Source organism: Nannospalax galili, unplaced genomic scaffold (assembly GCF_000622305.1).
Source record: "Nannospalax galili isolate Female #2095 unplaced genomic scaffold, S.galili_v1.0 scaffold547, whole genome shotgun sequence".
Lineage (NCBI taxonomy): Eukaryota > Metazoa > Chordata > Mammalia > Rodentia > Spalacidae > Nannospalax > Nannospalax galili.
In genome coordinates, this window is record NW_008355824.1 from 384,040 (window position 1) to 399,073 (window position 15,034).

Consider the following 15,034-nt stretch of genomic DNA (forward strand, 5'->3'; position numbering starts at 1 on the left):
CTCTTGGAACTGTTTAAACATTCCATTTAGCACGATATGGGAAAAAAATGAGGAACTTTGTCTTATTAGGGAAGAATTTAGCTTTTCTGACCCAGAACAGCATTAAAAAAACCACAAACATCTGTTATCGACCTTAGCACACGTTTGCAGCATATTGTGGATAATTGATTGCTTCCAATGTGGCTGCTTTCAGCAATGACATTTTCACAACACACACACACACACACACACACACTATTCTGGGTTAGGAGGAAGGAAGGATGATGAGAGAGAACTAGGGAATAATGGTTAAGATTAAAGCTACCTGGGGCTGGAGAGGTGACTCAGCATTTAAGACCACTGGCTGTTCTTACAGAAGACCCAGGTTCAAACCCCAGAACCCACATGACCACTAACGACTGTCCATAACTCCAGTTTCAGGGGATCTAATGCCTCTTCTGTCTTCCACAGGCACTGTATGACATGAGTTACTTACATACATACAGGCAATATACTTATACACACAAAATAAAAATAAATAAATAAAAAACACATTAAAGCTACTTGTTTAGCTTAGTTTATAAACATTGATTACAAGAGGAGCCCAGTGCCTAGTAAGATTGGTTACATTGTTTTCCTAAAGTCTAGTTAAATTTAAATGATCTGATTACTCTGTGGGAAAGCAGATTTAATAAATGGTTTTAAATGATATAAAAACATGAGATTAACTTTTGTTACAAAGTTGGCAAAAGAAGGAGGCATTCTATTATTTGCCTGGTATTTGCCTGTCTAGATTTTGGTTTTGCTTTGGTGTGATTATTTCTTGCTGTGTCCTGAACATTCCATTTTACAATAGAATGTTTAATTTGTGCTATTATGTGCTGGAAGTATGTTATTTGGTTTTGCTTTTATAGGCGATCACAGTCAAAAGTTTCAGAAATTTTTAAGTGTTAAAATGTTAATGACTACGGACAGTTTGGACTCTGAATTGAGTGCATTTTACATTACAAGATGGTCATGAGCCTCCAAAACTTAGTAAAAAGACAATCAAAATTATAGCACTGGAAGAAAAACAGGCACATAAACTAATGAGCCAGAATATAGACTCCAGAAAACAAACCCTCACATCAATTGTCAAATGACTATCAATAAGTTTACCAAGACCATCCAGTGGGTAAAGGATATAATATTTTCAACAAATAGCATTGTGAAATCTGAATGTCCATGTGCAAAAGAATGAAGCTGTACCCTTAACTTATGCCAAATACAAAAAACAACTCAACTGGCATCCAAGACCTAAAAGCAAAAACTAAAAGGATAAAACTCTTAGTTGAAAAATAGTAGACAGACTTCATGACATTGGAGTTGACAGCAGACAGAAGGTAGCAGGAATCCAACAGACTAACAGATGAACAAATAGACAAAGCATGAGTACATGTGTATATTGCATACTATATAATATTATTCAGCCTTAAAAATAAATTTTGACATGTTAAAACATGGATGCACCCTGAGCATCTTACATCAGGTGAAATCAGTTAGTCAGAGTGAGGCAGATACGTGACACCAGCAAGATGAGGCAATGAGAGCAGACAGATTACAGTAATTATAATTAATTGATTATTAATTAGCACTCATTATAGAATAATATCCTATATTGTGTTATTGTCTATCAGAAAGTAGATGTAGTTGCTGGGGATTGAAGTAGGGATGAATGGGAATTTAGTGCTTAAAGGATCCAGGGTTTCAGTTTGGGAAAAAGAAAAGCTGAGGATGTAGATAGTTGTAATGACTCAGGATAATGGGAATATATGTTTGACTTACTGCAGAGAATTTGATGTTTAAGGGTGTTTACAGCTCAGATTTAAAAAAAAAAACTCCTTTTAATATTTTATTTTTATTTTATGTATGTGAGTGTTTAGCCTGCATGCATGTAAGTGCACCCATGTCATGCAATGCCCAGGGAGCTCAGAGAGAGCATCGGATCCCCTGGAACTGGAGTTATGGATGGTTTATTAGCTGCTGTGTGGGTGCTGAGAATTGAACCTGGGTCCTCTGCAAGAGCAGCCTGTGCTCTTGTCTGCTGAGCCATCTTGCCAATCCCTACAAATACTCTTTAATTTTTCTAAAATAAGCATATTTATAAGATCATAAAGGAAACAAATTAACCTCACCTACTTAGTACAATGTGGCCATGTTCTTTGTATATGTCTCTTTCTAAATTTTAAAAAATTAAGATCTAGAGAAACTTTAAGCCAAAGAAGTATTTTAAAAAGTGATTAAAGTGGTAAGTTTTATGTTATGAATAGTTTAATTACAACAACCAAATAAAAGAGATAGAGAGAAAGAAGAGGCAGAGGAGAAGGTCATGAGAGGATGGAGATCGAGGTTGGATAGTAACACACAGCAAAGGAGTGCCTAACCCACCAGCACTGAAAGGAGCATGTGATGGTTAGGCCTGGTGGCGCACACCTGAAATTCCAGCTACTTTGGAGGTTAAGGCAGGAGGAACACAAATTTAAGACCTGCCTAGGCTATACAGCAAGTTCAAGGGCAGTATTAGAATTTTAACAAGACCCTGTTTTGATCAAAATTTTTAAAAAGTAAAGAGGACTCAGGATAGAGCTCAGAGGCTTTGCATATGAGGTAATTGATACAATTCTCAGTATCTCAATACACAAAAAAATGAAGCAAGGAATGAGTATTCTGTAGATACTATAGGAGAACATAGCCTTTTCGACACCTTGATGTTGGACTTAGGGTTTCCATAATGGTCGGTGGAAGAATAACTTTCTGTTTTATACTTAGAATATTTTTATAATGATTTTTTTCTTGGCATTCTAAGTAATTAGCTTCATTATGATTTTCACACATATATAATTACATGTGTCTGTTCTACTTCTAACTCCTCACATTTGTGGTAATGTGTTAAGGCAGCCACAGGCAGTTAATATCATTGCTATAGAAGGAAGCAAGGACATCAACCTAGTGAGAACGGAGGAGGGAGGGAAGGATTGCAAGGAAAGAAGAGAGGTGTGCCACTGCTGCCCAGGAAGGTGGGAAAGTACCTAACCAGGAAGCCTGGCATCATGGCCATCAGAAACTGGAGTCCACTGTAGAATATAGCCAAGGACTGATCATTTCTAATGTTTTAATATTTATAACGAGCACGCATGCATGTTGTTTGTCTAACTGAAAAAATTGATTTTTTTCTTTCGGTTTTCCTTATTCTGATATTGACACTATATATGTTTGTTTATTAAATTAAATCATTTTTGGAAAAATCTCATTTGATATTTATTTTTGTCTGTCCTCTCAGAAATAGGCATTTTAAAATAAATTATTGATGTAGTATATGTTGTTATGTTTAATTATCATTATGTGCTAGTAAGTTCACTATACTCCTATGAAACTTATCTGTATTTTAACAAGAACTGGATGATTACTGGAGTTTTTTGTTGAGCACTTTTATGTGATTTTCTGTAAGTAGTCTGCATGGCTACCTATACTTGTCTTTAAACTCAATGCAAGTGTATTCCTAATAGTTTCCTCACTTAAATTCATGCAACCACTTTCTTCTTTAGAAAAAGCAGTTAATATCAAAGAAAAACCAACAACAACTATTTCTTTCTTGCTGGGATTATATATGTTTTCTCTGGCTTTCTCACAGCTGTCCTATGAGCAGAGGCTTGGGTGTACAGACTTGTCAAACTAGTTTCATTTCAACTACTTGTAATTTGTTTCCTTCTTTCTTCCAGTACTAGAAATCTAATATATGTAGGGATGTCATAGAGTGGATTGGAACATCAAGTTCACTGGATGCAGACCTACAAGATCCACTCTTCCTGTACATGATGTATCTGCATCGGTAAGTTCAGTTTTGTTTTGTGTACTGTTCCTTTCGTTGCACTGTGCTGCTCTGTAGGTTGGTGGATAGATTCCCCACATCAGAGGATGGCGTGTCGGATATCCTTAATGGATTCAAACTGTATGTAAGCTTGTGAGATTTCTGGATTTTTTTTTTTTTTTACAACAGCTTGGATTAAGTAAACTCTGTATTTAAAGCCAATGTTTTTGTATAGAGATCATTATCAGCATTATTTCATGTTGCCAAGTTCAGTAGTTATCCTGATTGATTCTTAATTATGAGGGAGACAGTCACTTTGAAGACAGTCCTCCCATCAGCAATCTGAAAACTAGCTCCTATGTCTCTTTAGCTCTTTCTCCATGTACTCTATGTTTGTTCCTTTTGGAGTAAAGGAGGTTAGGCAATCATTAGCAGCAGAGATACTTGTTCCACTCTAGAGGGCCCCACACTTCCAGGGGAGAAACTGAGGATCCTACACTTCTGAAGGAGGGACTGAGGGTACAGATCAAGACCAGGGACAACGTGTTTGTTTTCTAAAATTCTTCCTATTAAATACTGAGGAAAAAGAAAAATGTTTTTTAAACTATGATTTGCTACATGAAAGGAGAAAAAGAAAGTTGCTTTGATATAACTATATATAATAGAATATTGACTTTAAAAAGCTTTGATGATAGTAGCTATTTCATTTTTATTCATATTTATTCCATTTTCAAACTGTTCTTGCCTGTGTTATTTCATTTAAGAGCCAAGACAGTCTGGTGAGATCGGGTATCAGTAATGCCCATCCTAAAGAATGGAATCTGAAGACCCAGAAGCTAGGAGACATCCAGGATTATAGGGCTGTCAGATGCCAGAATTCCTTAGAAGCCTCAAAAAAATAGAGTACAACCTTGTTAATGTATTAGCATATTTATCTTATTAACTTCTGCCTCTCTAGGTAGCAAGGACATCATCCTGGGAATTTCAGATATGACAACTTAATACTAGTTAGGCTAATAAGTTAGTGAGCTTTATTGGACTTCTTTCCCACCTCACAGAGTGTCTGTTTACATTACTCCTTCAGAAAGTACATAGCAACTCCCTGTGACTTTCTTAGGAAGGAAACTCAAAGCTTCACACATAATCAACACTTCATAAATACTTTTGAACAAATGAAAAAGCAAACAAGTATCAACTTTTTGTATTAATGCTTTGCTTATTTGTTAAAACTCATTGAATTAGAAATTTCATATTCAATGTTTATAGATATTAAGATATTGTAAAGCAAAATCTTACATTTTCCAAAAATTATTCATTAAAAATATCAAATTTCTTATGTATAGGCACCCAAAGCCTTCTTTTGCAGCGAACATTTATGTACCTATTCATGGTTTCTGAGAAGTATAGGAGTAATGTTAGTGATCAATGCCATTGTTTTAGATACCAGTTGTACATGGTTAATAAAAAGTGCAGACAGTAAGAAATACTGAGTAGCCATAGTTTTTTTTTTAAGACAATTTCATGGAATACTAATTGAAAATTTAGAAGATTTGCAGATGTGGTAGAGCCCACTACTAGGCAGGTATGAGGACTGAGGGAAAGCAAGTTCCTAATAATTACTGTGATACCCCATTCCTCACTTACACTCACTCTAAAATATGTTCTATGGTTGTGCTTAATATTTGTAACTCTTACTTCTCCATTAAGAAGAAATGCAATGTGATTCACATGCTTGTTGTTTGTGCTGCCTCGAACTTGGATGTCTTCTCTGCGGGTCTCCTCTAAACTTGGCTTGCTTGGTCTTATGGAACAACTTCATTCACATGTTCTGTGAAGACTATCCATATCCCTGCTCTTTTAGAATCTATTGGTTGACTGAGGGATTTTACTCATTTTACAACCTTAATTATATACCTTATAAAAGATAAGACATACTATCAAATGTATTCCTGGGGCTGGAGAGATGGCTCAGCAGTTAAGAACACTGGTTATTCTTGCAGAAGACCTGGGTTTGAATCCCAGCACCCACATGGCAGCTAACAACTGCCTGTAACTCCAGTCCAGGGTATCCTACCTCCTCTTCTAACCTCTGCAGGCAATCCACGACACGGGTGCACTTACCTACATGCAGACAATACATGCATACACATAAAATAAAAATAATAAATAAAAATTAAAAACAGAAAGATAAGACATAATATCAAATGTATTCTTCATCTGAGATTGTTAAAACCTGTTCTTGGAAGTCTCAACAGCTCTTTCTTCCCATAAAGCAATGCTTAACAAAAAGCGAAAAATGAACTTTTCCTCTTTGATATCATCTTGAGAGAAAAAGATAGTGCATGGCAAGTGCATTACAAATATGCATGTTTTAAATTTTAATTTGTTAATTTGTCAAATCTAGCCCACAATACATTCTGAAAATGTATCTTCAGTGTTAAAATTACTAAGTGGTAAATTATCTATTGAATCTTACCCTTTGTCAGACTTCAGCTGTCATAATGCTTACTATGTGCCATCTACAAATGCTATGAACTCCTTTAATTCTCACTTCACTCCTGCTAGTAATTCTACAGCTATAGAAAGCAGCTAGCCCAACACCACAAGCTAATAAGCAGAAAAGCTAGAACTTGGCAATGAAGTCAGAGCCTGAAGTTGACTAAAAGAATATCCTGCTTTTCCTTCTTTTTATAATTTTTAAAAGAAAAAATACTTTTGGTTTTTATAATTTGAAATTTTAGTAAAATAGTCATTGTCTCACCAGTCTATAGGTTTATTTTTAAATATTTTATCTATTCTTTGAGAATTACATATAATGTACTTTGACCATTTTCAGACCCCCCTCCCATATCCACCCCCACCTTACTATTCCCTCCCCAAATTCATGTCCACTATTATTACTGTTTTTTTAAAGGCCTATTGAGTCTAATTTGTGTCCCCAAATGCTCTTGGCTATGGGTCCATTCCCTGGAGCTTGGTCAATCTACCTGGCATGGCACCCTAAAAGAAAAGGACCTGTCACTTGCCATCAGTTCCTCAGCTCCTTTCTTTGGGGCAATTCAAATTATTAAAAATCCAAAATGTTCCTGGTACCAAAATTACTTAGAATATACATTGTCATAATAAAATGCTCAATGGATTGAATGGATGATTTCTATCAAGTGTGTAATAATAATAACAGCAAACTGATAACAGTTCCCATCTGTATATTACTTACCATGTGCTAGTCACTTCACCTGGGAAGAAACATTTAGTTCCACAAGTAGGCAATACATTTACTTCTACTTAAAAGTGTGGAAGATAGGACAGAGAAGAGCCAAATGCCTTACCTCACTGCAAAGCTAGGAAGCACCAAGGCTGCGATATATGCTCAAATAAACTAACTTCAGAAACTGCGCTCCTATCATCAATATACCATTCCCAGTTAGAAGTCATTTCCATCATTTTGCATTAATTTAAGTTGCATGTGATTCTGTTTTATTACTACTTCAAATCCTGAATTCACAATATTTAAGAAAGTCTTTGCAACTATAAACTAGGTGAATAGAACTTTATATTTTGATGGTTTCTCAAGGAAAGAAAGAATTAAATTTCAGTCATATTTCAGGGTAGAGATAGAAAATATCTGTTTTCTGAGGACAGGGATCTAAACATCAAAATAACTGAAAATTAATTTCATTGATTGAGGTCGAGATGCTAGAGGAAAGACAATGTTTCAGGAACCTGGATTGAGTAAAACCGGACAGCAGGCCAGATGTGAAGAGCAGTGAGAAGCTGTGTGACATCAGACATTTCCCCTCCATGGGCAATATCAGTTCATTCACATCCTTCTGACAGTCTCCAGCTTCTCACAGTGAAGCTCCATTTTAGACTGTTTTTGGTTTCCAGTTCACATGCCTGGAGCCAGGATGAATAGATTAGGGGCTGAGGTCTTTCCACTGTTCCTTATTATCCTTCTCAGATCCCTGAACTCAGCACAGCCTAAACTATTATTACCTCATTCTCAATCTATAATGCTATCATTTTGCATCTCCCTCTTTTCCTTGCCCCTTGCCATTTGGCTCTGGGCAGGTAGATAAAAATAAATAAATAAAAGCCCTTGGTTTCTTTTCTTTCATTGTTAACTTTTCTCACCACAGTTTATCATGCATCACACTAGTGAGAACACACCCAGAACTACATCTTGACAACCATTCTGAAAAACAAAAGGATCCAAGAAATATCAGAAGAGCTGTTAATGAAAAGTATACATGGAAAGTTTTGGGTTTTTTTTTTCATTTTTTTATTTATCTATTTTTATTCTATGTGCATGAGAGCTTTGCCTACATGTGTTAGTGCACCTATGTCATCAGTGTCTGCAGAGGCCAGAAGAGGGCACTGGATCTCCTGGAACTAGAGTTAGGGACAGTTGTTAGCCACCATGTGGGGGTCTAGGAATGATTCTGAGTCCTCTGGAAAAGCAACCAGTGCTCTTAAACAGTGATCCATCTCTCCAGTACCACATGGAATATTTTCATTTCAGTCAAATTCATCAGCTTCCAGTACTTAAGACCTGAGTGGTTATGAAGCACTGGGAGCATGTCAGTGACCAAGACATGTAGAAAACTATGACAGACATCTGCCCATTTTTACCCTCTTCATTTAAATCATGAAAGCTAAGAAGAGAAGATCCTATTCAATGCTGCTTAAATCATTTTCTTACAAATCTATTTGAATATGGGAAACCTCTCCTCCTCTTCTACCTGGGAACATAAGAAATGTCCTAGTGCTATGCATGACATGTTCACTGCCTTCACAGTCTTGCATACTTGGGAGAAGATATGTGTATATGTAACCAATCAAGAATTAAAATAAGGGGTCGGGGACATGGCTTAATGCATGAGAGCACTTGCTGCACAAACATGAGGACCTAAATTCAAATCCCCAGAACTGATGTAAAAAGCTGGGTGTGGTCATGTCTACCTGTAACCCCAGCACAGGGGGATAAGTGAGGAGGTGGAGACAGGAGGATAGCTAGAGTTCATTGATCACTAGCCTAACTCAAGGATCAGTAAGAGACATTGTCTCAAAGAAATAAGACAGAGATTATTAGAGGACACCTAACTTCCCCCTCTGGTTTCCGTGCATGCACATGGGCACACACATGTGCATATACCCCCCCACACACACAAAGAATTAGCTTATGAAGATATCACTTAGCAGCATAGAAAAATGGGTTGCATCATATAAAACCCTTCAAAGCTTACAGAGCTTAAATTATGATCATGAACTCTTCCTTTATATGCTTCCTCTTAGCCTTCCTTCTCCCCATCAACATCACCTCTGCCATTATTATGGAAGCCTCTCTGGACTGGAGGCAGAAGGGAATTATCACATTTGGAAAATACATACAAATTTAAGGCCAGTATAAAGGGTACAGCTGCCAAATCAAACTCAATTTTAAAATACCAGCACAGTGAGGACAACAGAGCTTCTGGCTTGTAAAACAGCCTGGACTTTCTTTTCATAAAACGCTTTACTTCCCTTTCATGTTCCTTAATTGCACAAATTCTTCATTTGAATCCTTCATTTGTACTAAAGGGGAAGCCCATTTGAAAAGTAAAAACCAATTTCTTCAAAGATATTTCGAATGGTCTTCTGTTTCATAGAAGCCAAAATTAGACCAGTGGAATAGCCAAAATTAGACTAATGGATACTGATATATAATTGAGTAAGAGAAATAACTTTGAAGCACTATAACTAGTAAAGCAATTATGGATAATAACTAATTGACTTCCTCAAAATAGCTAGTAGAGAGGACTCTAATATTTCCAATGCAAAAGTGATAAATGCCTGAAGTGGTAGTTATGAAATAAATATGAATTGATCAATACCTATTGTATACATGAATTGAAATATCACATTGTATGCCATAAATATATACAACTGCTATGCATCATCAACTAAAAGTAGAAATATTTGTTTCTGAAAAATTGGGTCCTAACTGCACACTCTAGCTGCACTAACTGAACCAACTGTTTCTCTATTGGGCTAAGGTGTTCAGTCATAAAATTATGACAAGTAATTGTACTGACAAGAGTGTTGTAGGTGAAATGTGGTAATGTAAGAACTCCTAAAAAACACACTTTCCAAGTAATAGCTCTTATTCTTATAATCTTTTTATATTAGGTGGTGATTCTAAAGGAGTTAGAGAATGATCAAATAGATATTTGCATATCAAAGTATAAAAAGTCACCACAAAAGATTGATTTCTCTTTCCTTATAGAAAGTGACTGAGCCAGCTGCTCAAAGGGAAGCACTAGGGTTCTGTAAGTGTTTTCCTTGAGGATAGTTTCCAACCAGGAAAAAGAGAGTGGAACTTTCTAAGGTGTTGCCTCCTTGGAACACTTTTGTCACCCTTCTTTAATTCCATTAGCAATTGAATAGACTTGCATGATGGGAAACTGTAAAAAAAAAAAAAAAAAAAAAAAAACCTTTTTACAACACAGCATATTTTGAACAACAAAAAAAATGTTTTTAGGCTGGAAAGGTGGCTTGGTGATTAAGAGCACAGACTGCTCCTTCAGAGGACCTGAGTTCAAATCCCAGCACCCACATGATGGCTAACAACCATCCAAATCTCAAATTCCAGGGATCTAACATCCTCTTCTAACCTCTGTGGGGATTGCATGACATGGATGAACTTACTTACACACAGGCAAAACATTCACACACATAAAAATAATAAATAAAATTTTTTTTTAATTTTTAAAATTTTTACTTTATGTGTATGAGTGTATTGCCTGCATGTAGGTAAGTGCACCCAGGTCATGCAATGCCCATGGAGGACAGAAGAGGCCATAGGATGCCCCAGAACTGAAGTTGCAGACAGTTGTTAGCTGCCATGTGGGTGCTGGGATTCAAACCCGGGTCTTCTGCAAGAACAACCAGTGTTCTTAACTGCTGAGCCATCTCTCCAGCCCCATTAAAATGTTTTTTTAAAAAATGTTTTCATGAAGATTTATGGGGATATAACCAATGTGTAAATGGGCACTTGTATCACAACCATATGTATCTAATTTGTAGAATAATAACATATATCTTCTTTTTAAATTAATTTGTTTTTATGTGTATAAGCATTTTACCTTCATGTATGTAGGTGCACCATGTGCATGCAATGTCCATGGAGGCCAGAAGAAGGCAGAAGAGTCCCTGAAACTGGGATTATGGGCCATTGTTAGCTATCATGTGGGTGCTGGGAACCCAACCCAGGACTTCTGCAAGAGCAGTCAGTGCTCTTAACTGCTGAGCCAGCTCTCCAACTCCAACATGTATCTTTGTAAAGGAAGCAGAAAAATAATCCTGAAAATTGAAAAATTTAGAGTTTATAGAAAAATGAAAAAAGACATGTAGTTGGAGGTCAAGCAACTGGCAAGGCTACCTGTCAGGGAAGATTTTTCTAGGAAAAAGAAAATCCCTGTGAGATTGGAGGCTCATAATGTCTTTTGCTTAAATCATCTTTAAATGCACACAAATGAAAGTCTCTGAAGAAATTCGTATTCTAACTCGACATGTGTCTTTCAAGCTACAAGATTTAAAAAGGAAAGTCACAGCATTAGTTAGTACCATGTTTTTTGACAGTGCCCTTTAAAAAAAAAACATGCTATGAACACACCCCTCTAAAAACTGACTAATGAAGGTAATGCATGTGATAAATTGGATTTCATGGAGATTATAGGTTGTGCAGTTCAGAATAAGGATCATTTGTACTTGTCTGTTCCCTAAAAGAATGCAAAGTGCCAATTATGGCATGATCAGGGATGAGCTTTAGTTCTTCCTTCATTTTAATTTCTGAGTTCACTTTGCATTTCTTAATATATCACTTGAAAAAAACTTTCCTTAGTCTTCTTTTTATTTTGTACCCAGGACAGAATTCCTTTTTCATGGAATAGTTCTCTACTTCCATTCTTACAACTTACCTCTCAGTCATTTTCTTTGGATATTGCAAGTATTCTTTTTCATGAAAATCATAATAGTTTTAGCTGTAGTAGACCAAATTCCAAGATGAAGATGACCCCCAATATTTCCACTCTCTGGTATAAATATTCTTCTAGTACAAATACAAATATTCTTCTGTACAAATACAAATCTAGATGCTGTGAGGGATTTTAAAGATACAATTATGGCATCAGTTAATTGATTTGAAGAGTGGGAGATTATTCTTGGAGTTCTAATCAGGTGATAACTTAAAAAAGACTAGGGTTTACCTTGAGAGATTTGTAGTTGGAGAGAGATTTGATGTGAGAGAGATTTCTTATTATTGGCTTTCAAGATGGACAAGGGATTGATGGCCTCTAGTTTCTGGGAGAGTCCTCTGACCATGGTAACAAAAGAACAAGAGCTCAGTTCAGCCTCAAGAAACCAAACTCTGACTAATACTCTAGTGAACTTGGAAAAAGTTCTCAGATCTCAGATTATGAAAGGAGCTTCAACCAAAAACTCGATTTCAGTGTAAGAGATCATGAGCAGGAGTTCTGGCTTCCCTCTGGCCTCCCTCTGGCAGAGTGCCTGAGAACACAGGGGACTGCCTGAGAACCCCCAGATCCTGCCTCCACATGTTGGTGTGATTCCCCTAATTGCACTACACCCATCCCCCTACTTGGGATTTTGTGAGGCCCCTCCCAAGGACCCAGGGCAGATCTAGCTTTGGTAGGCTAAGGCTGAGATCCTAGCAGACAGCCTGAGAGGTTCAGGTTGGACCTCAACAGTGTACTGGCTCTGAACTCAGCAGACCACCAGAGAGTGTTCTGGCCTCCCTCTGAGAGAGGGCCCGAGAATGCAGGGGACTTCCTGAGAGTACCCAGATCCTGCTTCCATGTGGTGAAGGAAGCCTGAGTATACCTGACTGGAACATGAATTGGGTTTCTATGGGTACTCCTGAATAACTGATCTGAAGCCATCAGTTCTCTCCAAATTAAATCCAAGAGAACCTGAACCCTGTATCAACCAGCTTTACATAACTAATAAAGAAAGGATCTAGGCACCCCAATAATACATACAGAAGCAAACTTCAACTTAATTCTCATATCAGAATCATAAACAACAAAAGAAATTCACATACCAAAACCATGAAAGGAAAGCCAAAACACTATGTCCCCACCAAATTCCACCAATCCTGTAGAAGAGGTCAACAAGGAGAACCCCCTAAAGATAACACAGGACACTGAATTTAAAAGAACAATCATAAACATGATCAAGGAATTCAATGAATTTAAAGAACACACAAACAAATCAAAGAGCTAAAGAAAGATAGGGATAAATTTCAGAAAAGAGAAACATTGAAGAAAACTTAGGCAGAAATGAAGATGGACATGCAAAACGTAATAACCCAACTTGAAACAACAGGGGAACGCCCCATGGCTAGAATGAATGAAATGGAAAACAGAATATCAACACTGGAGGATAAAGTTGAAGAACTGGACCACTCAAGCAAAGATTATGGAAAATTTTAAAAAACACAGGAATGGAATATGCAGGAGATGTGGGACACTATGAAAAGACCAAATCTATGGATCATAGGAATAGAGGAAGGAGAAGAATTTCAGGTTAATGGTATTGACCAGATCTTAAACAGGATTATAGAAGAGAATTTCCCGAAATTAAGGAAAGACATCCACATATAAATACAGGAAGCACATAGAACACCAAATAGACAGGCTCAGAAAAGAAACTCCTCACAACATATCATAATAAAAACTCTAAATGTACAGAAAAAAGAGAGAATACTGAAAACAACAAAAGAAAAACAACAAGTCACATACAAAGGAAAGCCCACCAGAATTACAACTGACTTATCAATGTAAACTATGAAAGCGAGAAGAGCCTGTACCAAGGTATTTCCAGTTCTACATGATAGTAGATGCCAGCCCAGAATACTTTACTCAGAAAAAATGTCTGTTACAGTTGAGGGAGAAAGAAAAATCTTCCATGACATGAATAGCCTGAAAGAATATGTGTCCGCAAAACCAATCCTTCAAAGAATACTTGAAGTAATACAGAGAGCAGAGAGAGAAACAACTATACCCCAGGGGCAATGAAAAAAATAAAGGTATAATCTAGGAAACACAAAATTGGAGAACAGAAACAGCAATCAAAATGATGGAAACCAATACACATCTTTAAATAATAACCTTAAATATCAATGGACTGAACTCCCCAGTCAAAAGACACAGGCTAAGCGAATGGATTAAGAAAAAAATCCATCACTTTTTTTGTCTGCAAGAAACCCATCTCACCTTTAAGGACAGGCACTACCTTAAGGTAAAAGGATGGAAAGCAAATGGTACTAAGAAACAAGCAGGGGTTGCAATTCCAATATCTGACAAAATAGACTTCAAAGTAAAACTAATGCGAAGAGATAAAGAGGGTCACTCATTCTGATCAAAGGAACAGTTAACCAAGAACATATTACAATCCTTAACATATATGCACCAAACTCTGGTGCACCTAAATTTATAAAAACAACACTACAGGACATTAAGACACAGATTAACCCCAACTCAGTAACTGTAGGGGACTTCAATACCCCACTGTCTTCATTAGACAGGTCAACTATACAAAGAATAAACAGAGAGACGTATATTTCACCCAAGCACCAAGGAATACATTTTCTACTCAGCACCCCATGGAACTTTTTCAAAAATTGACCACATATTGGGCCACAAAACAAACCTCAACAAATACAAAAAAATTGAAATAATTCCATGCACTCTATCAGGCCACAATGGAATAAAGCTCAAAATCAACACCGGACAAAGCCCTAGTCACTACACGAAGTCATGGCGATTGAACAACACACTCCTAAACAATAAGTGGTTCAAAGGAGAAAATAAAAAAGAAATAAAAGAATTCCTGGAACTCAATGAAAAGGATAATACAATATAACACAACCTCTGGGACACATTAAAAGCAGTCTTAAGAGGGAAGTTTATAGCCCTAAGAGCCTACATTAAAAAATTGGAAAGAGCCCAAGTAAATTACCCAACACTGCCACTCAAGGCACTGGAAAGGCAAGAACAAATGAAACACAAATCACACAGAAGAGAAGAACCAGCAAAAATCAGAACATAAATTAGGAAACAGAAGCAAAGAAAACAATACAAAGAATCAATGAATCTAAGAGCTGATTCTTTGAAATGCTGAACAAGATAGGCAGACCCTTAGCCGAGT